The sequence below is a fragment of the Hylobates moloch genome, unplaced genomic scaffold (assembly GCF_009828535.3).
Source record: "Hylobates moloch isolate HMO894 unplaced genomic scaffold, HMol_V3 SCAFFOLD_11, whole genome shotgun sequence".
NCBI classification, from domain to species: Eukaryota; Metazoa; Chordata; class Mammalia; order Primates; family Hylobatidae; genus Hylobates; species Hylobates moloch.
Window position 1 is genome coordinate 98,716,380 of NW_026652286.1, and position 23,700 is coordinate 98,740,079.

The window sequence follows — 23,700 nt, forward strand, 5'->3', positions numbered from 1 at the left end:
ACCAAAAATATTTGGAAAATAAAAATAAAAAATAATACAGGCCAGGCGTGGTGGCTCATGCCTGTAATCCCAGCACTTTGGGAGGACAAGGTGGCTGGATCACTTGAGGTCAGGAGTTCAAGACCAACATGGCCAAAGCCCATCCCTACTAAAACTACAAAAATTACCTGGGCATGGTGGCAGGTGCCTGTAATCCCAGCTACTTGGGAAGCTGAGGCAGGAGAATTGCTTGAACCCAGGAGGCAGAGGTTGCAGTGAGCTGAGATCACACCACTGCACTCCAGCCTGGGCAACAGAGCAAGACTCCGTCTCAAAAAAAAAAAAAAAAAATTTTTAAATCTACAGTATAACAGGTATTTACACAGCGTTTACATTGTGTTAGGTATTATAAGTAATCTAGAGATGATTTAAACAGGAAGATGTGCATAAGTTATATGCAAATACAGAGAACTTCAGCATCTAAGAATCTGGATAGCCAAAGGCAATAGGGGGTGTCATGTCCTGGCATGGATCCCCCATGGGTATTGAGGGACGACTGCATTTACAATTAGGTTTAAAATATACTTTCACCCACCAGAACCAACTCAGCAGAACCTCACTATAATTCTTATTACTGTAGAAGAAAACCTGCCATTTCCTTTTGGATGAACATCCAAGATTTAATGGAAGAAACAATAAAATGACCCCACTTAAAAAGGCGATCACGCAGTAAGATGCACCCAGGAGGTAAATCATGGGTACAACATAGCAGTTAAGACTCCAATGTGGCTCTACTCAGGAGTTTAATAATCTATTAAAAACTATAAAAATACCTCCTCCAGATTTAGTAGTCCCAAGGTTTACTGCAACTACTGCTCGGATGCTAGGACACCAAACCGAAATCCTGATAATGAGTTGTCATTAAATCATGGTCACATCTAGAAATCTAATTTCACAATAAGAGTGCATAGGATGAAATGGGAAGGAGGAAACACTAAATCAAATCAAACCGCTCTGATTGGTAATCTGATATTATTTGACTGGTGTTTTTACACAGAGGGATAAATGGCACCTTTTCTGCAAAACTGTACTGTCACATACATAATCACATTCAGACATTCAGCCACATGATCATTTTATGAGCCAGTATCAGATGTTTTCAATACATTGCAAGCTATGTAATATCAAGCCAAACTGTGAGGTTTAACCCCATTTTATAAACGAGGATTCCCCATACCCACTCTCATACTCTCATGGTCACCAACAGGAGAGGGACAGTTAGAATGATGGAAATAGAGGTTAGTGATAAACACTATGTCCGTTCCAGCTGAAACCATGCTCACTCCCTAATTCTTACTGCCTGTTATTCACTGTGTTGTTGTTTTGTTATACACACACCCTAAGGCCAAAATCATGAAAAGAAGCCAAATTAAATGGGCAGGAAAAATGTCTTATCCCCAGCTTGCAATGCTATTTTTCTTTTTATTGGAATAAGAGACTGCCAAGTTCTGATGTCACTACAATAATTTCATGGCCTGATAAAAGCAGTATTTTATCCATTAAACATTCGTTCCCCTTGCCAATTTTACCTCTAACCAGGCAGTGTGTACAATTACTCACTGAACAGATACCAAACTATAGTAAAATAAAGAATTCTAATTACTTTTACTCTGATACTGTAAAAAGCCAGTAACTGTCAGAAGTTTCCCTGGCAAGAGACACAATCCAGAATATATTTTTTAGTACCTATATACCCAGGAGAACCCCCGCAAAATACAAAAAGACAAAACATGACATCAGCTCTCTGGGCACTGAATAATGCTGCACAGGACAATCATATACATTTTAAATATATAAAATTGTTAAAATATTCAAAATATTTGACAAGGATTCCAGTAATGGCATGATAATGCACATCCTAGTATCTTCAACACGTAACTGTTTTTTTCTTTATCTAAAGCTTTTGTTCATCTTCATTACTTGAAGCTGTGGTATCGCTCCCTGAACTTGAGAGTCATTGATGTCACTGAATTTTTAAGAGCAAAATTGTGTGTTGAAATCATTCATGAATCTAGAGAAGATGGTTCAGCATCTTTCTACTCAGTGTGTTCCACCCAGCTCATCAGTATTATCTGGAAACTTGTTAGAAAGGGAGAATACTGGGCCCCACCTCAGACCTACTGAATCAGAATATGCAGTTGAACACACCCCCTCACCCAGAATTCAAATGCACATTAATGCTAGCCAGGATATCTGAGTGTTTAGTACTTGTTCAGCAGAGTGCAAAGAAAGGGGTGGGTGGGCCAATGGTACATAGGGGAAAATCACATTGTCCTTAAAGAATAAGGGGGAGACCGACATGTATGCAATTATGATGCCGTATCAGTGCCAGGAGAGATGCGTTTCCTGCCTGCGAGAAAGCATGGTATATTCATGGAAGGCAAAGTAGCTGGGATGGCAGAAGCTTCCAGTAGGCATATAACCCTGTATATCCAATTAAAGACCTGGGCTTCAATAAGTGAGCAATTCAGGGACTCTAAAGGATTTTAATGAAAGCAGTCACGTGATCACATTTACATTTCAGAAAGATCATTACTCAGGCAAAATGTAAGAAAAATCAATGATCTGGAAGGGGGCAAACCAAGACTGAAGACAAGGGGATGAGTCAGTAACAGTTTAAGCAGGAGTTGCAAAGGCATTTTTTTCATCTCACATGCTGAATCTCCTCTGTCCCTCTCCTACAGTTTGAGAAGGAGGATGGAGGGGTAAGGTAATGGTAACAGACAAGAGATACAGAAGGCCCACTTCTAAGCTACAGGGAGGATGGAATTGGTATTGATGGGTATACATAAATACACAACAGCAAAAACTCAACATACTTTTCTGTTTTATAAAATAGAGAAAATATTATTTTGGTGATTCAGGATCCCACAGTTCCTTCCATCATTTTAAATAACAATGATTAACATAAAGTACTATATTTACAGATATAAGATGTATACATGGTTAAATATCTATGGATCCCAGAAAATATCTTGAACATGGTTTTGATACTTGGATACGTCACTGATATCAGCCTTTCTCCTCCTATATGAGTTATTTATCTCTCTTGTAACTCAAGTTTAGAAAAGTTGCAGTGGAGGAGGGACAAGAGGGACATTTATTAATGTTTACATATAATTTGTTGTAGGAATGAATAAATAACTGGGCCAACAAATGGCTTCAGATGTGTACCTATATAAAAAGGTAGTATATGCTATACTTTTAAGTATTATCCTTTCTGATACCAATACACTTAGAACATTGAAAAAGTCCCTATTTAAGTAAGGAAGAAAGAATATTTGACATTTACTTGTTAGTGATAAACTAAGGATTACATTTAAAGTGAAAAGAGCCAGCAAGTTGAGGCAATCTCCAACTTTAAACTGGAGCTGGTTTAAAAAATGTATTTATCCAATGGCTGTTTGGAACTTTGAACATATTTCCTACCTCCAAGATCATGTACGTGGTGGGTGTGTAGCCTAGGCACACCATAAAAGCCTATTTCGTGGAACCTCAGTCCTACAAACGCCCTAGAGGTTATTTGGTTCAATGTCGCAACCAAGGAAGAGATTCTTCCCACAGTACCCTTTGCAAATGCCACCACAACACTTTCAGGAATCAGGAGTCCGTGCCCCTTCCAAACAGCACTGTTTCACATGAGGCAGCTCTATTTGTTGGATAGTTCTTCTTTCTTCTGAAACATAATCTGCATCTTTGAGTACGCCTATAGATCAAAAGATGAATCACGTATCACTATTTCAATGCTCCCAACCCCCAATGAAATCCTGACCACAGATGGTCAGATTTAGGAAGTAAAGGGGACAATTTGCCCCTCTCCAGTCCAGAAGAACCCATCACTGCATATGGCTGTATGTGAAGAATGACCTTGTGTCAAGAGCTATGAATAGTCAGATTTAATAAAATTATAAATGTTGAAAAATACAATGTCTCCTGAGAGAAAAATGGCTAGTGTTCAAGCAGAACACCCAGAAAATCCTTAATCAACATTTCCAATAACAGAAATACAAGCTATTAACCGCAGCCAAAGTCCCTTCCAAAATTTAAAACAAACAAACAAAAACCCTTCTGATTTCATCTACTGAATCATCTTGTCTGTCTGTGAAATAAATTTTATTTAGCATATTAGAGAATTTCAACAATACAAACAGAAATTCTGAATGTACAGGCATAGCCTGACCACAATTGTTAATAGGTTAGTGGCCAAAACTCTTCTTCCTGATACAAGTGCTTGGTCCTGTTCTTCAAAATCTTCCTGCAGTATAACCTCCTAGCTCCACTTTCTTCCTTTTATGGTGGGCTCTTTTTTTTCTTCAGAAAAGCGTTGTACTGTTTCATTTTAAACTCAAAGAATACTATAGTAACGCTGGACTAGTGGTTACTTCTGTACAACGCTAAGTGTTGATTATGGCATTTAGTCCTAAGCATGAAGGATATAAACTACCTTGGATGGTCCTTTTCCCCTATTTTGAGGCTCCCTCCTAAAAACACACACATAAAAATGAACACAGTTTTCAAAATATTTGGTTTATGGAATTGTAACTGAAGGTAATTATACCTTCAAGTAGTGAATAAACCCAGTTCTGTGAATAAAAATGAGGTCATGGTTGTTTTCCTAAGATAGCCATCGGGATCTGATTTTCTAGTAATGTAGGAAGAAGTGTTACTTTCTTTTTTCCCCCAAAGGCTGTGTATCCAATGTGCCAATAAAATGAATTATTATGAATTTCAAACCGCACAGAAGACTCTACAACAATTTACAAAGCATGAATTAGTACTGTATACATAAATAAATGTTATTCAATAACATGAATAAATCCCACAGACTTGTGTCTACTATAATGCTCATTATTGAGCAGTGCAAGAACTCCAACCTAACACTACATACTGTAGGAGTCCATTTTCATACGGTTCACAAACAGGCAAAACTCATCTATTCTAACTCGTCAGAATAGCTGCTGCCTGCTAGCAAGAGGGAGGGCTGCCTGGGATGGGCACCAGGGAGCCTTCTAAGGCCAAGAAATGTTCTATATCTCCATCTGGGTACTGGTTACCACAGACATGTGCATATGTAACAATTCATCCAGCTGTTCACTTAGTATACATTAGCTGTACACTTGTGTATATTACTATGTTACACCTCAACTGGAAAAAAATAGCACACGATGTCCAAGTGCCTTCTAAGTTTCAACTGCAAATTTAAGAAAGCTGTATGGTTCCATGTGCCTGCACTATTACTAGCTTCTAGGAAATAACATGTACACGGCCGGGCACGGTGGCTCACGCTTGTAATCCCAGCACTTTGGGAGGCCGAGGCGGGTGGATCACGAGGTCAGGAGATCGAGACCACGGTGAAACCCCGTCTCTACTAAAAATACAAAAAATTAGCTGGGCGTGGTGGCGGGCGCCTGTAGTCCCAGCTACTCGGAGAGGCTGAGGCAGGAGAATGGCGTGAACCCGGGAGGCGGAGCTTGCAGTGAGCCGAGATCGCGCCATTGCACTCCAGCCTGGGTGACAGAGCGAGACTCCGTCTCCAAAAACAAAACAAAACAAAAAAAACAACAAAAAAAGAAATACATGTACACTTACATATACAGGAGGAGTTAATAAAAATAACAGCAGCTAACATTTACAGAGGTTTTACTATATGCCAAGTGCTTGATTTTCATTATCTCATTTAATCCCACAACAGTGGTAAGACATAATTTCTGTTATTATCCCCATTTTATAGATAAAGACCCCCAAGGCTTAAGTCAAGATCACTGCCCAGGCTTACATAAATAACAAGAGGTGAGCTGGTCTAGAACAAGAATAGCTGAAAAGCAAGCTCTATGTCAGCGTCCGAATTCTCTGTTTGTATTAGGGTAATATAAAAATAAAATTGGCCTCACAGTTCCAAGTAACAAAACATAAACAAAATATGTAACCTAAGTTCAGTAATATAACCCATATATTTTTTCTCGAGTAGGATTAAAGGCACATCAGTGGCTCTTAAGCATTGGAGTCCCTACTCACATTCCAACAGATATACAGCAGAACAAAATGTTCTTTGGGCTAGTTTTTTATTCTCTCTGACCATCAAAATATACCGCACAGCAAAGCGACTAAACAGCTGTGAATGCGGACAGGCATAAACTGCAGTGTTTACTCCAGTTCATTCAAGGGTCCTTTCAATTTGGCCATAGTAGTAGGAGAAATGCCCAGGATTAAGGTGGAAAAAAGCTAAACATATCTTCAGAAAGGCTTCTTTATTTTCTGAACACACTGTATTGTGAGCAGAATTTGGTAGAGGGCTACATGGGAGTAGGACGGAAAAGACTGTGCACTATTTACAACACGATTTTACTTGGAAACAAAATATATCAAATGAACCATCAAATATGCTACTGCTTTCTGCTTTAGCTGAAAACTAGGAGCATTGGAATTCACATTCTTGGTAGATGAAAACCAATTAACTACACCATCCACCATTCAGAACTGGTCTTCCTTGAAAAGTACACAAGAAACAAACTGGGCTAATATTCTGAAAAAAACTTTGTGCCCAAACATTTGAGGCAGGGGAAGAGGGACTTGGGAAGGAAGACACACTGATGTTTCGCAAAAATTTTTCTCCAAAGAGTTTACAGAATGTTTTTGGCAGATAGATTTTCATTTACTTGGCGCTGCTAGCAAGTCTGCAGAGTAATGCCTCAAAAACACTAGAAATGATAGAATTCTTAAAAAGACAACAGAAAAGACATAATCTAAATCAGAATTCTATAATAATAATAATGTAACAGAAACAATCAAATTCTATCAAGAGTAAACTAAAATATGCCTATTAAAACAAGCATTTCATCACTGCAAAACGATTTGTTTCACATGAAATCTAATTTTGCTCTCAGTTTGAAAGTTATTAAAACGATACATCAGCCTTTACAGGCAAGACCAAACAGTAAGATAATTTGACATATTTATCAAGAGATCATTCAAAGAAAACTTACCAAGTCTGCAACGTGTATATGCTTGTGCTTCGGAGGGAAAGCAGAGAAGCCACTTTCTGTACTTACACTGGAGTTCACTTCAGTGCTAAAAACACATCACTGTAGTCCTGCTTGTAATAAAGTCCGGACTAGCAATCTGCCTTTGGGTTGGGCTTTTCTCTTACAAGATAAGTTGTTAAGTCATGCCTTGATTTTAGATCTGCCAACATATGGAGTCTTCTAATGTAGCCTTCCCTCCACCCCCTCAACCCCCCCTGCCCGCATCCCCCCAATCCCCGCTCTGCTCCACTCCCTCTGCACACACACACATACACACATACAAAAAAGGCACTGCAGGGCAGAAATTCCTCAGGTGCTCGCTAATGGAATTCCCAGGGTCTTGGAGCCGCTTCGGGGATCAAGAGATCTCATAGCCCCCGCTGGGGTAAGGAGCAGCGAGTCTGTTCCATTTAATCAAATACAGAATGAATTTTCAGCTCTATTCACTAGCTTGTCTCCAGGGCTCTCAAAAGGCACCAGGCAGCTAGAATCACACACATGTGGCTCTTTTAGGCAAGTATAATTAGCTTGATTTTAAAAAGCCACATTAATAATATCACCTCAGGACCATTATTCAGGAGACAGATGACAATGATACTGTATGTTTTAAGCCTGACAATGGGGGAAAGAGCACAAACAATGAGGGAAAACTTGAAGGATTAAAAAAAAAAAAAACCAACAAACCAGTTTTTCATTTAATTGTAATCCAATATTTTTCAAGTGACATTAAGAATATTCCATACACCATTCCTTATTTTTAACAAAAAAGAATCAAGTAAAGCCCTCCCCTGTGCTGTTGAAAGTGAGTTAGTGCCAAATACACAACAAAAACTTATCACATGGAATGTTTACATACAATATAAAAATTTAAGTAAAAATAAAACATTCTCGAATTCAAGTTCACGAAATTTCTTGAAAAAATTCCCCATTAAAAAAATGCTGTAAAAAAGCAAGTCCTTCAGAGCAACATATTTGGCAACCATACTCCAAGTTCTGTTTCTAATCTAATTAGTTTGTATGAAGTTCCTTTACTTAAAGGGCGGCTACCACGTACGCAGCTCATCTACAGCTCCACTGTATTGTCTTACCCAAACTTCTACATCATGCCATAGCTGATCACAAGGCGCTGGCTCATATCATTACACGTTAAAGCAACACATTTTTCAATTCATTATTTATTTTCTAACCCTTCCCTGATTTTTACTGCGATAATATTTAATTCCTGAAATCATTTCCCTAGCATTTAACTTAGAAACAATCACCAATTTTTAGTCTAAACATTCGCGAAAAAAAAAATTCTACAGAAGGTTTTACTTCAACTTACATTTCGACAAAACCATACAGGAAATTGTCTATAAAGTCATGAAGGCAGATGGGCAAAGTGGGAAAATAAGAAGAAAGCCCAAGAAATAGTCAACAAATTTTTACCTGCCCTCTTTAGCGCAAAGCCCTAGGACATTAGTTCCTATTCCCACCTACTGCCTTCATCTGTATATACCCTGACGATCTGGAGGAGAAAGTCCTATCTTAAAGCGAACTTAATTCTTTTCCTGCAAAGTCAAACCACCTGCAAAGAAAGCAAGGCGTAAGATAGATTTAGAAGCCAAGCTACACAAGCTAGATCAGTATCCAAGTCCTAAGGGTTCTTTGTACTTGAAGGCTTGAGAGTCAGAGCTGTTTAAGTACTTTGCACAGAGAGGAGGTTGATGAGAACCATGGCAATCAATCAAAGCATCCCAAGTGAGTTATTCCACAAACAACAGCACAGTACCTCTAGTAACTGATTCTCCTGGTTGACTAAACTATTCAAACAAAGACAGATTTCCCAAACACTGGGAAGTTTTTGCATGAAAGTTAAACAATATACATTTGTGTGTTTCTTAATAGAAATATAAATGTTTCTGTTCTACACACTGCCAAACACACACCCAGGGCACGTCGTTACAAAATGAAACAGGTTTTCTCCATCCTTCTCATATAACTTCAAGTATAAGGCAGTTCACTTCAACATGTGCATAACAGAGACTGCAGTATTTGGTGCTTCTCGGGTTCCAAAGAATGCTTTCTAGTTAAGCACTAATTTAAAATTTCCAGAAAATTTTTTGAAGGTTTTCTTTCATCTTATCTTAAAAGTTGAACTATCCCCAAATTTTCTGCTAAAAATAGACTGAGGGTGGGGGAGAACTATAAAATGTCATAGAATGTTTAGAATTATGCTGACAATAAACTCATTTCATTTTCTAACACCCTCCCCACCTTCCTCTCCTTGGAGACACTGTCCACTAGGTATGCCAAGTGTCAGTTGGGAATGTGAGGGTTATGTTATCAGCGCCGAAAGGAATCAGAATTCACTGACTTGGCCTCTTTCATCTTTACTGGCATAGGCCTGAAAATAAATCTCATGTGAGCTTTTAGTCCAACCTCCTGTTTTTCAAGGTGTCTGATTTGGGACACAAAGGCTGACTTTCTGTTGATGAGGCTCTCTAAATTCTGGATTCCCACTGGAAAGCAGTCTGCCCTTAAAGCACCTGCCACCCTCTGTCGTCCTGATGAGGAAGGGCAGGCATTCTGGAAACAGCTCCTTTTGGAGAGCCTTCCACCTGATTTGGTGGGGTTAGGGAGAACAATGAAGGGAAGGGCAAGAGAGTCTATCTATCCCCCTCGGTGATTTATTGCTGAAATTCCTAGATGTAGAGAGAAAGCAGCAAAGGTCTGGAAGCTGCCGACTGAAATAAATAGCGAGCTGTAATGTATTTAGCAAATGATAATACAATCCACAGAAAGCTTTACACAGGAGAAGGAAAAATACACTCCCTGGGGCTGGGAAGTCACTGAGTCTTGTGAAGGCAGAGAAAGATACATTATGCAGGAAATTTCTCTTGCTTCTCCCTACACATAAATCACTGTCTCTCGCGGGCGCTCTGCAGGGATGGAGGTTGAGAGGGGCCAGGGACCCGGCTCCCTTGGGAAAACGCGCGGGCGCCCTAGCTCCCCGCTCTGCGGCATCTCACCTGCCCCCGAGGACCATCGTCAAGAGGTTTCGTCGTGTCACTGACACCTCACCCCGCCTCCTCCCGCGAGGTGCCTCCGAGCCCCCGAGGACGCGGAACGCCGGGGCTCCCCGCCGGGCAGGCATCAGTATCCAGACCCCGCACGCAGCCCTGGACCCCCACGCCCTCCGGGGAACGCCGGCCCGCCCGTCCCCGGGACCTCCCGTCCCCTAAGCCAAGGCCCCCCAAGCCCAGTGCCCGCGCGCCACCCCTCCCTCCGACCCTGCGGCGGGACCCCCGCCCCCGCACCTCTCTGCGGGGCTGGCTAAGCCTCCAGACCTCCTGCGCTGCAGCCGGCTCGGAAAGCCACCCCCCAGGTCATCCCCCCGCGCGCGCGGCGGCGGCTACGGTGGCGGCGGCTGCGATCCGAACGGGCCCCTCCATGCACCGCGCAGGGCAGATGAGGGAGCGGCGCCTCGCACGCCGGGGCGGGGGCGCTGGGCAGGGCGGGCTGGCGTGGGGTCCCGGGTCTCCTCGCACCTAGCCGCGCGAGCCGGGCTCCCGGGCTCAGGGGAGGGGAGCTGGGGGGCGGAGTCACCGGGGCGCGCCCCCGCGGCCGCGCTCCTCCCCGCCGGGGAGCGCGGGCGCGTAACTCGGCGGGTGCTGGGCCCGCCCGGAGCACGCGAGCAGCCAGAGGAGGGACCGGGGAAAGACAGACGGAGGCGGGCCGTAGAGGCCGCAGCGCCCCGCCGGCCCGCGCCCCGCCGGAGGGTGCGCGCGCAGCCTGCCAGATCAGCGGCAGGGGCACGGGCCGTACCAAGTGGTGGAGGGGGGCACGCTCTAGGCAGGACCCTCTCCCCGTCATTGACCTGCCTACTGTGCAAGAGAGATACCCCAGGGAGCATAGAAGAGGTTCTTCTTGCGTATAGGACAGGTAAGGACGAGTTGCCTTAGCAAGTCACGGAGATTCCCATCATGCCTGCTCTCACACTCCCCTCACCTTTCATTCCCTTGGAGAGGCGTCTCTTCTGGCAGGTCTCCAAATGGTCGACTCTGTCCTCGAGGCCCCGCCCTAGCCTCGCTCCGGCCCCGCCCCTCTCCCAGCCCCGCCCCTCGCCTCTCTACCTAAGTTCTCTGAGCCGCCAACGGGTGCATCCCTTCTCCCGGTTCTTGCCTAGTCTCTCTTAGGGTTCCAGCGGCCCACCGCTTATACCTCCTTCGCCTTTCCACCACTTTCCACGTTTAGTTCCTTAGGTAGCTTCATCTGATTCCCCCACCACCACCCACCCGCCCTGCCTGCACATACACGCAAGCAGATAGCAAAACTCAGGGGCTAGGAGAGGCGTGGTGTGTCCTGGTGGCCTTTGGCCCCAGAGTCTTTCCAACTCATCCGTTGGACCTGCCCCAAGTTATCTGAGCTCAATGAACTTAAGTTGTTCAAACAGAAAAAGGAAAAATAAATTTCTATTCAAAAGGTTGCTGTGAAGCATAAATACGATATTCGTGAAAAGCACCTGCCACTTAGTGGGCATTCAAGGACTGTAACTTCTTTATAAATTGTTATTATTAGCAGTTAGCTCTTTTTTTCCCATCATCATTACTTACTATTAGTTTAACTACAAAAGGAGCCCTAATAATAGTTAAGTTTATAAATACTCAGTACTGAACTTCGGGAGAAATATGCCAGTCCTCCCTTACCTTCTTACGTGAATTTTAAAAAGAAATGCTTTGAAAGTGTGGTATTGTTCAAGCAGGTTAGCTTCCTGCATTAGCTAGATTCAGGGTTTTTGTAAAGCCCCTGGAAAGAAAGTCAGTACAGGAGGGAAAAAGCAAAACAAAAAACAACAACAAAAAAAACCACAACTTTTTTTAAGACAGAGTCTCACTCTGTGGCCCAGGCTGGGGTGCAGTGGCTCGATGTCGGTTCACTGCAACCTCTGTCTCCTGGGTGCAAGCGATTGTCCTACCTCAGCCTCCCAAGTAGCTGGGATTACAGCACACCCCGGCTAATTTTTGTATTTTTAGTAGAAACGGGGTTTTGCCATGTTGGCCAGGATGGTCTTGAACTCCTGACCTCAGATGATCCACCCGCCTTGGCCTCCCAAAGTGTTGGGATTACAGACGTGAGCCACCACACCCAGCCAGAAAAAAACTCTTAACAGTGGAGTTTGTCCTCCACTGTTCCATTGTTCACTTATTGAGACCAAGAATCGGTATGTTATTAACAAGGTATAGTAAACAATTTTTCATTCGGCGTAAGACTTTCTATAAACATAGAGGATTTAACTGAAATGAGAGTTTTGTGTGGATGTAATAGAAGTATTGCAAATTTATTGTGGCTACAGAGAACTCCAGGTTCTTCTCCTGGGATACAATGCACTCTGCGCACCTCCAGAACCCACAGTACCATTTGAATTCACTATGCCTACTGTTACTCATAGTCAGACTGAGAAATAATCACAATGTTTGTTGATATTAATTACTTCCTCTCCCCCTTTTTTTGTAAAGCAGAGAAATCATTTCAGGTGTAAAACAGTTTTTCATTAATGAATCATTCATCCATTTGTTCAACATTAAGAAACAATGTGCAGTCCCTAGCTTCAAAGAGCTCACAATCTAACTGTGATACAGACACACACGTGGATAAGTACAAGGAAACATCTTCAGTGCAATGAACAGGGAGCCGTGTGAACACAAGGTCAGTGTTGCCTACCCTGTATGGAGCTTGCGAGAAAGGCTTGCCAGGAAAGTCTTACCAAAAGAAGTGCCCCATGAACTACATCTTAAAGGATAGAGGGAGTTGGCTAGATAAAGGTGAAGAAGTAGAAAGATGGACCAGGCAGAGGGGACATTAGTAACAGAGGCGTAGCCAGGCATGGTGGCTCACGCCTGTAATCCCAGCACCTTGGGAGGCTGAGGCTGTCAGATCACGAGGTCAGGAGTTTGGGAACAGCCTGGCCAATATGGTGAAACCCCATCTCTACTAAAAATGCAAAAATTAGCCAAGCATGGTGGCAGGTGCCTGTAATCCCAGCTACTCTGGAGACTGAGGCAGGAGAATCGCTTGAACCCAGGAGGCAGAGGTTGCAGTGAGCCGAGGTCACGTCATTGCACTCCAGCCTGGGCGACAGAGCAAGACACTGTCTCAAAAAAAAAAGTAATAGAGGCATAGAGGCAAGCAATTATGAATACATTGTTGATCAAGGGAACTGCAAGCTCTTCTTTGTGGCCTAAGTGTAAGGGGTCAGGTAGGGATTGGTAAGCGAAGGCACTGCAGAAAGAAGCTGAAGCCAGGTCACAGATGGCCGTGTATGTCATGCCAAGAAGCTTGGACTTCATCCTGCAGGTAATGGGGAGTCCATGCAGGGTTTTAAGTGGGAATGTGATACAGTCAGATTTGTGCTTAGAAAGATTGCCTAGCAACAGTGATCTTTTGCAGATAGATTTGAGGGAGCCAAGCCTGAGGTCAAAAAACTTGGAAGCTTTGAAGCAGTGCAGGCAGTTTAATTCAATCAAGAGACTGCACTAGGAAGATAGCAATAAGGACAGAGAAGTGGGGATAAACTTCAAGAACACGAGGAAATTTTGGCAGGACTTGAAACTGATTGCATGTGGAAGGTAAAGAAGAGAACGGACTCAAGGATGAGCCCAGCCTGCTAGTTTTGATGGAGAGTGGTTATTCTCCCTACCCCCAAAGTACCTAGAAAGAGAGTTATGTCCTGCAGAACATACAGGTTTCAGGGAAACAATCACGTGTTCAATTTGGAGCCTTTTGAATTTGAGGTAGCTGTATGCTATTATCTGAATGTGTTCCCCCAAATTCATATGTTGAAACTTAATTGTCGGCCAGTGTGGTGGCTCATGCCTGTAATCCCAGCACTTTGGGAGGCCGAGGCGGGCGGATCACTTGAGGTCAGGAGTTCGAGACTAGCCTGGCCAACATGGTGAAACCCCATCTCTACTAAAAATACAAAAAATTAGCCAGGCATGGTGGCGCACACCTATAGTCCTAGCTACTCAGGAGGCTGAGGCAGGAGAATCACTTGAACCCAGGAGGCAGAGGTTTCTATGAACCAAAATTACACCACTGCACTCTAGCCTGGGCGACAGAGTGAGACTCCGTCTAAAAAAAAAGAAAGAAACTTAATTGTCAATATGATAGTATTAAGAGGTGGAGACTTTAGAAGCTGACTAAGTCATGAGGACCACCCTCATGAGCAAGATTCATGACCTTATAAAAGGGCTTCAAGGAGCTAGCTAACCCCTTCTGTCCCTTCTGCCATGGGAGGACACAGAGAGGTCATCATCTGTAAGGAGCAGGCACTTACCAGACCCTGAATCTGCAGGCACCTTGATCTTGGATTTCCCAACCTCCAGAACTATGAGAAATAAATTTCTGTTGCTTAAAGAGTACCCAATCTAAGGCATTTTGTTATAGCAGCAGAAACAGACTAAGACACTATGGGGCCTCCAACCACAGATGTCCACTAGGTAGAGAACTCCAAGTGGAAATACGGATTTAAACGTCATCAGCATAAAGTAGTGTTTATACCATTAAAGTGGAAGTGATCTCTCAGGAAGAATATGGAACCAGAAAGTTGTAGCCAAGGATGGATCTCTAAAACTCCAATAACTAAAGCCCCCAATTATCTTGATGAATTTGGAGCAAAGGCTGTTTACTGAACTCAAGGTATGGGACTTGAAAAGGATGCTTGAAGAAGGAGGTAAAGGTTTGGAATAGTCATTAGGAAAAATGAGAGTTGAAAAATGAAAGTAGAAAATCAATCAGAGAATTGGTAAGTGATGCTGAGGGCCTGGCTGAGATTGGAGACCATTAATGTTTAGTGATGGAGCTTGCATGATTATGTGATTTTCTCCATCAAAATTTGATCAATCAGCTAGAAGGGGAAAAGCATAACATCAATCCAATTTTGAAGTTTTTCTGGAGGTTGTACAAGAAGGAAAATAACACATGGTATTGGTAAGAAATTTTTAAAACAGCAATCATAGACTCCAGGCAGTGGAAAAAGTGTAAGAGGTTTGAGAAGAATAATAGACTGGAAAAATTACAGATTAAAGTAAAGGAGATATGTATGAGATTAAAGAGCTGTTGTTACAGGATTGAGTAAGAAAGAAGCAAGAGGTCTTTGGTAATAACCAGAGTTTATCATTTCAGAAGTAGAACAGTTCCAGGTAATGATTAGATCTAGTATGTTTACCGGTGCTGGTGGACGATGTGGTGTGGATATTTATGCCATCAGGGGACATATTGAAGGAACTGAGGGGCTGATGAGTGAAATACTATGAGCCAAGTACTCAAGTCCTCAGGGATGAGGTGGGAAGGTTGTTAGATACTAAATGACATTTAATACATTCCAGGCCTGAAGTGGGTGCTTTTATAATACTGAATACATGTTAAAATTGGTTCTCCAAGGCTGGGCACGGTGGCTCACGCCTGTAATCCCAGCACTTTGGGAGGCTGAGGCAGGCAGATCACAAGGTCAGCAGATCGAGACCATCCTGGCTGACATGGTGAAACCCCATCTCTACTAAAAATACAAACAATTAGCCAGGGGTGGTGGCGGGTGCCTATAGTCCCAGCTACTCAGGAGGCTGAGGCAGGAGAATGGCATGAACCCAGGAGGCAAAGCTTGCAGTGAGCCGAGATCCCATCACTGCACTCCAGGCTGGGCGACAGAGCGAGACTCCACCTCAAAAAAAAAATTGATTCTCCAAGAATAACATAATAGAGTAACTAGAGTCCATAAACTTGTATGACATTCTGACTGTATCTTATTTGATCTTGGTCAAATAACTTAAACTCTTGGAGTCTTGATTTCGTCATTTGTAAAGTAGTAAATGACTTCATCATTTGTAAAGAGTAATAATACCTCATATAGAGTTGTTAATAGGACCTACTTCAGTGGTTTGCTAGGAGGATTAATTGAGATGATACACACAAAGCACTTAATACAGTGATTGTCAAGTAGCAAACACTGGATAAAAGTGTTTTTAATATAAATAAAAGCTATTTATAATAATAATAGTTAATGCTTATATAGTTCCTTCTGTGCGCCAAGTACTATTTTAAGCATTAGTCCCATATTACAAATGAGAAAATTGAGACATGAAGTGCCTTGACTATAGTCACACAGCTAGTCAGTGTGAGAGCTCATATTAAAACTCAGGTAATCTGTGTCGAGAGGCTGGACCCTTAATTATTACACATTAATGTCTCCCTACAATAATGGGAAGTATTTTTATTAATATCACTTCAAATAAATTGATCAGTTAAAAAACTTCTGTTCTTTTTTAGCACCATCTGCTCGCAGTGCCGCCTCCTGCTCCTCCTGCCGCCACCGCCACCTTGAGTCACTGCCTGCGCAGCTCAGGCCTCCTGGCTCCCCATGCTAGCCACCGATATTTGGAGTTCTTACAACACGGCAGACATTGACAATCTGAACTTGATCAAGATTTGGATGATGTTGAAGAAGTACATGAAGAAGAAACTGGTGAAGAAACAAAAAATCAAAGCACGTCAGCTAACTGTTCAGATGATGCAAAGTCCTCAGATTCTTGCAGCCCTTCAAGAAAGACTTGATGTTCTGGTAGAAACACCAACAGGATACCTTGAAAGCCTGCCTAGGGTAGTTAAAAGACGAGTGAATGCTCTCAGAAACCTGCAAGTTAAATTAAATGTGCACAGATAGAAACCAAATTCTATGAGGAAGTTCACGATCTTGAAAGGAAGTATGCTGTTCTCTATCAGCCTCTATTTAATAAGTGATTTGAGATTATTAATGCAATTTATGAACCCACGGAAGAAGAATGTGAATGGAAACCAGATAAAGAAGATGAGACTTCAGAGGCGTTGAAAGAAAACGCCAAGATCAAAGATGAGAAAAAGGATGAAGAAAAAGAAGACCCCAAAGAAATTCCTGAATTTTGATTAACTGTTTTTAAGAATGTTGACTTGTTCAGTGATATGGTTCAACAACATGATGAACCTATTCTGAAACACTCGAAAGGTACTAAAGTGAGGCTCTCAGATGCTGCCCAGCCTATGAGTTTTGTCTTAGAATTTCACTTTGAACCCAGTGAATATTTTACAAATGAAATGCTGTCAAAGACATACAGGATGAGGTCAGAACCAGATGATTCTGATCCCTTTTCTTTTGATGGACCAGAAATTATGGGTTGTACAGGGTGCCATATAGATTGGAAAAAAGGAAAGAAAGTCACTTTGAAAACCATTAAGAAGAAGCAGAAACACAAGGGAAGTGGGACAGTTCGTACTGTGACTAACACAGTTTCCAATGACTCTTTCTTTCATTTTTTTGCCCCTCCTGGAGTTCCTGAGAGTGGAGATCTGGATGCTGCTGCTGAAATCCTTGCACAGACTTCGAAATAGGTCACTTTTTACGGGAGCGTATAATCCCAAGAGCAGTGTCATACTTTACTGGAGAAGCTATGGAAGTTGATGATGATGTTTATGATGAAGAAGGTGAAGAAGCGGATATGATAATGTTTACCAAACGAGCAAATAATCCTCTATGTTTAACACATTCAGAAGCAAATTGAATGACTTATGTATTTCTTTGCTATAATCATTCTGTGATTTGGGATAAAAACATTTTGGAAAATATGATTTTAGAATTCTATAGCCAAACAGTGTATGTATAAAGTTTCAATAAATAAATTGAAAAAAAAAAACTTTTGTTGAGCACATTTTAGGTATAAAGCACAAAATTAAAGATATACAAGGAAATAACTGTATTAAAAACATCTTGGCTAGGTGTGGTGGCTCACAGCTGTAATCCCAGCACTTTGGGAGGCCGAGGCAGATGGATTGCTTGAGTTCAAAACCAGCCTGTACAACATGGTGAAACTCTGTCTCTACAAAAATTATAAAAAATTAGCCGGAAGTAATGGCATGCACCTGTAGTACCAGCTATTCAGGAAGCTGAGGTAGGAGGATTGTTTGAGCCTGGGACACAGAGGTTACAGTGAGCCAAGATCGTGCCACTGTGCTCCAGTCTGGATGACAGAGTGAGACCCTATCTCGAAAAAGAAGAACATTTTATGTGGCCTCATCAGACTCTCTTAGCCTCACCTGTCTCCAAGACCCTGCAGTGACCCACTCTGTGTCCCTCACACCATTCCATTTCTAGGCACCGCAGAGCTTGAAATCTGGCTTCCCCAGGATCTGCTGAGAGGGCTAAGCAACACAACTCAAAAATATAGTGTGAGGCCAGGCGTTTTGGCTCATGCCTGTAATCCCAGCGCTGTGGAAGGCCAAGGTAGGTGGATTGCTTGAGCCCAGGAGTTCAAGACCAGCCTGGGCAATACTGAGAAACCCTATCTCTATTAAAAAAAAACACACACACACACACACACACACACACACACACACACACACACACACGAAGAAAGAAAGAAAGTGCAGTGTGTTATCTCCACTATGTGAGGAGGGAATGGGAGCAGGGCAACAGATCAACTCCTTCTCCCATCCTCTATCCATGGACTACTCCAAGGCATGGCTTGTCTACACTACTTGTCTGGAACCATCCCTCGTGGCCAAGCAGAAGCACCTATTGAGGGCCCAGCTGGGTATTGTGTGACTTGTCAAACGCAATGGCCTCATAACAATGCATCGCCTTGCGTTTGTTTCCCAACTTTTTCTATCCTATTTCCCTTTTCCCTCACTCTCACCTGTGATTGACCAGCCTCTGTTTATTATAAACTCTTTGTTATAAACCTAAAGAGTTTATAATAAAGCTTTAGAAAGTTTAGGCCTATGTACATATAAAACAAGTAACAGTGCAAGTCACTAGTTGATAAACACCAGATAAGAGGAATACAGCCAGGCACAAGTTTGAGGTCCAGCCTGAATGTTATTAACCACTTAATTTTGTATTTTCTGTGCCTCGGTTTTCTCATATATAAACTGTAGATGGTGATACGTGCGTTGCACTTTCATACATTGCTGGTGGGAACGAAAAATGGTATGACCACAGGGAAGAAAATTTGACAATATTTATCAAAATGTAGAATGCTTTTACCCTTTGATCCTGCAGTCCCAGTCTGGAAATTTGTCCTACGGATACTCTTGCATTCATATGAAAAGTCTATTCACTGCATTGTTGTTTATAGCAGATTAGAAACAATCCAAGTGTCCACCATCAAGAAGTGCATCCACACAATGGAATACTGTGCCACTGAAAAAAGAAAAGGGAAGCTCTCAGAGAACTGCTGTGGAGGGTACTCTAGAATATGTGTTAAATGGAAAAGAAAAGAGAAAGAAAGAGAGAGGCAGGTGCAGGACATCTTGTGGGCAGTGTTATGCTCTAATTTCTTAAGAGGTAGAAAATAAGATTATATATTTGTATTTACTGATTTTTTTTTGCATAAAGAACCACTAGAAGGAACTAAAGAAGACCTCTTTCCTTTTATTTTTGTTTTTTTTGAAGGCAGGGTCTCATTCTGTTGCCCAGGCTGGAATGCAGTGGCATGATCATGGCTCATTGCAGCCTCGACCTCCTAGGTTCAAGTGATCCTCCCATCTCAGCCTCCTGAGTAGTTGGGACTACAGGTACATGCTACCATACCCGGCTATTCAAAGAATATCTTTAAAAATGATTACTTATAGTGGAAGGTGGATAAGATACTTTTAAATTTGTATCTTTTGGCTGGCCGCAGCGGTGCATGCCTGTAATCCTAACACTTTGGGAGGCCAAAGAGGGTGGATCTCTTGAGCCCAGGAGTTTGAGACCAGCCTGGGAGACATGGCAAAATCCCATCTCTACAAAAAATACAAAATTAGCCAGGCATGGTGGTGTGTACCTGTAGCCCCAGCTACTTGGGAGGCTGACGTGGTCAAGGCAGCAGTGAGCCGAGATGGTGCCACTGCACTCCAATCTGGGTGACAGAGTGAACCCCATCTTAAAAAAAAAGTGTAGCTTTTTATGCTGTCTTGATTTTTGAACCATGCAAACAGGCTACTCATCCAAAACAAACAAAAAATTTAACGTGAAAGTAAGACCTGCCGTTCAAGAGTTAAATGAGATAATCCATCACATTTCTAGCACAGTACCTGACACAGAGTAGGGTCTCAGTAAATGGTAGCTTCAGAAATAACTTCCAACTGAAGTAGAGGAAGGAAGGCTTCAAGGAGGAAGGAAAACTTAGCCTAAGTCTAGAGGCTGGGAAAGACTGAGAGAGAAGTAGAGAAGAGGGGACCATTGCCAAGGAGAGATTGGAAGAAGCAATGGGAGACAGTGTTAGTAAGATAGGATGAGGCTGCATAGGAGAGGGTTTGAATGGTAAGATAAGAACTTGAGATTTTATTCTTTAGGTGATAATAACCATAATTAATCTTTACATTTATACTGTTACGGTTTATGAAACCTTAATTATAGATTCCCATTCAGAAGAAACTCAAATCTTATTGTCTAGAAATTGATACCAACTCAAATGAACATTATGAGCCTCTAGAATATTCTTGGACTAGAAATGATCTGACAGACGTAGCAAATGTCAGAAGGTGCCCATTTAGCAACTGCAAGAGTGGTCAAAGTTGATCATCGCCAAGCTGACTTAGTCTGCGAAAGGCTTGCAAACTAAACAGCAATTTCACATTATGACTTCGGATTTTTATTTGGTCTTATTTACATGAGAAAAAAGCATCAATCAATTTAAAACCAAAAAAAAGAAGGGAAACTGACGATCTAAAAGTCAATCGGTTTAACGCCTTTCTTTCTACTCTGTGCTAAAAGCATCAAAGTTCGAAACAACTAAACCCCCACAATGAGTTAGACCCAGAGGGCTAAACAATAACATAAGTCAGTTGTCTCAATTTGGATGATTTCCAAATTTACACAACAAAGTTCTTGTTAAATATTCAGGAAGTTCCAATTATTTATGATGTAACTTGATATTGACATGGTATTAAATGACCTGACCATCCCCCAAGCCTTAGGAATTTTACATCTAATGACTGACTGCAGGATAACTCTCCTGACAAGGCTGGAAGGTTGGCAATCAACAATTTTCCTTCTCAATCTATTTTTTTCTTCAAAAAAGAAATTCCAATAGGTTGACTGTATTCTCACTGTCTTGTACATTTCCTGAATTGTGTGCAAGAGGATTTCACGGAGAGAGGGATTTCTATGGCCTTTTTTATGCTGAACTGGCTAAGCTCCGGAGACTCACTGCCTAAACCCATTACACACAGATCACCTAACTCTGTTACTGGGTTTGCGATGCTAGATTGATTTACCCATATACCAGGTCAGGAGAAAATGACTTTCCACATCTTCTTTGCACTAGCAAAGAATGTGGAGATCCTTTTACAGGAAAGAGAAAGGCCTGTACGGGAGCCTGGCGCTAAGCAGACACAATGCCACCTTCCCTGTCATTAGGCTACATGTGGCAAAGGAGCCCTTGGCTGAGATGTGAAAGAAAGCAAAGGACCTGAGAGAGAATGGCAAGGAGTTGGGGATATTTGCAAAGGATAGGGAGCTAACGAATGAGCTATTCGAGGCTGGATGGTCTCATAGAAAAAAAACCAAGCTGAGAATTGGGGAACCTGTCCAGTATAATTTATCCCAGCTCCCTCATTATCCTCCTGTCTGCGGTGTGGACTTGGGCCAATCACTAAGTCTCCGTGGTAGAATTTCTCTTTTTCCTCTCCAAAGGAGAAATGAACTACAGTCTGTGAAAGTCTCTAAGGGGCTGGCATTGTTAGAGCAAGTTCTGACAACTTTAACAGCTCTAGCGCAGGTTGGACCAACAAAATTTGGATATAATGACTAGTCCCTGGAGGTATGAGAGGTCTTATGTTTGGTCCAGTTGTCCATAAAAGCTGTAGGAAGTTGGGCGAATTTCCTCATCAGTAAAACAGGTGTAAATACACCACAAGTTGCCAGGTTGTTTTGAGAATTTAAGGTGTATAAAATGCACCTGGTACCGTGCTTGACTCATAATGGGCATCATTATTATTCATCAGCTTGGTTTCCACACCTGCAGTTCCTTATCAGTTGTGAACGTTTCCTGTATCAGAAGCAAGGAACGTTATGACAACTAACTTGCATCTTGGATAAATCACTTAACGTGCTTTGTGCATCAATTTTCTCATCTAAGAAATAGTAATAGGTCTAGCAGTGGCTCAAGCCTATAATCCCAACTCTTTGGGGGAGCTGAGGCAGGAGGATTGCTTGAGGCCGGTAGTTTGAGACCTGCCTGGGCAACGTAGTGAAACCTTATCTTTACAAAGAATTTAAAAATTAGCCAGGCATGGTGGTGTGCACCTGTAGTCCCAGCTACTCAGGAGGCTAAGGCAAAAGGATCACTCAAGCCCAGGAGTTAAAGGCTACAGTGAGCCATGATTGCACCACTGCGTTTCAGCATAGGCAATGGAGTGAGACCCTGCCTCAAAAAAAAAAAAAAAAAAAAAAAAGACCGTGACAGCACCTATTTTCTATATCTGTTCTGAGGATTAGGTGAAATAATGCATATAAAGTACTTGGCCCAGACATAACCAAAAATAACTATTTTTGTATTTATTATACATATAACAAGTACATAATCATCATCATTGTGGTAAAAATCATTGCGAATTCTACCCCTATAGGTCAAAATTTTCTCTTATTTTTTCAGTTATTAGCAACTATCATACATTAGCAGTGAAAGTTTGAACACACATGAATTATTGATTTGTAGTATCATCTATTACATATTAGTAATATGGAGAATATTTGTTCTACGTATTGATACTTATTCATAAATGACACAGCTGTAGAAGATTTATAAGGATTAAGATAAGCTTGGCCCATGCTCAGCATTATATAAGTGCTTATCAACAAAATAAACACATACATACATGTATTCAAAGAACAGGAACATCTCTTGAATCTCTATTACTAGTTTTGCTTTTACATTATCTAACCAAGTGTTTCCTCTTCTCTTGGTCAGTTAAAAGTACTGGCCCGTCGCTTTGGCTTGCGCCTGTAATTCTAGCACTTTGGGAGGCTCAAGCAGGCTGATTACTTGAGCCCAAGAGTTTGAGACCAGCCTGGGCAACGTAGCAAGACCCCCATCTCTATTTATCTATTAAAAAAAAATTAAGTACTTATAAATAGCAACGACGCTGATAGGCCTTGAAAGACATTGGTTCTGGGTCTGGCACGGTAGCTCATGCCTATAATCCTAGCACTTTGAGAGGCCTAGGTGGGCAGATTACTTGAGGCCAAGAGTTCGAGACCAGCCTGACTAATATTGCAAAACCCCATCTCTACTAAAAATAGAAAATTAGCCAGGTGTGGTGGTGCACACCTGTAATCCCAGCTACTCAGGAGGCTGAGGCAGGAGAATCACTTGAACCCAGGAAGCAGAGGTTACAGTGAGCTGAGTTGGTGCCACTACACTCCAGTCTGGGTAACAGAGTAAGACTCCATCTCAAGAAAAATAAAAAATAAAAATAAAAAAAGACAATGGCTGTGCACTGAGGCCTCTGGAGTCAAGCTCCTGTGTCTTCCCCGAAATCACGTCCTCATGCTAGCCTCATGCTTCCCACTTTCCCTCTTCTGTGCCTCATCTTCTCTCTCCCCTTGGCCAGATCTTTGACCAGCTTATTTACTACCTGCCTGTTC

The 23,700-nt window shown here is 42.2% G+C and overlaps 1 protein-coding gene and 1 pseudogene across 4 annotated transcripts in view; one reads left to right on the forward strand and one right to left on the reverse strand.

Annotated features, from left to right (window-relative positions):
* Window positions 1-10,769, reverse strand: part of CDON (cell adhesion associated, oncogene regulated) — a 107,340-nt gene extending 96,571 nt beyond the window's left edge. For 2 of the 4 annotated variants that reach the window (XM_032167847.2, XM_058446292.1), the window contains exon 1: window positions 10,361-10,769. The gene's annotated coding sequence lies outside the window, so the exon portion shown is untranslated. The remainder of the gene's footprint in view (window positions 1-10,360) is intronic. The other 2 variants (XM_032167849.2, XM_032167846.2) reach the window with 2 other exon arrangements.
* Window positions 10,770-10,943: 174 nt separating this feature from the next.
* LOC116477144 (nucleosome assembly protein 1-like 1) lies at window positions 10,944-17,715 on the forward strand (annotated as a pseudogene).
* The last annotated feature ends 5,985 nt before the right edge of the window (window positions 17,716-23,700 follow it).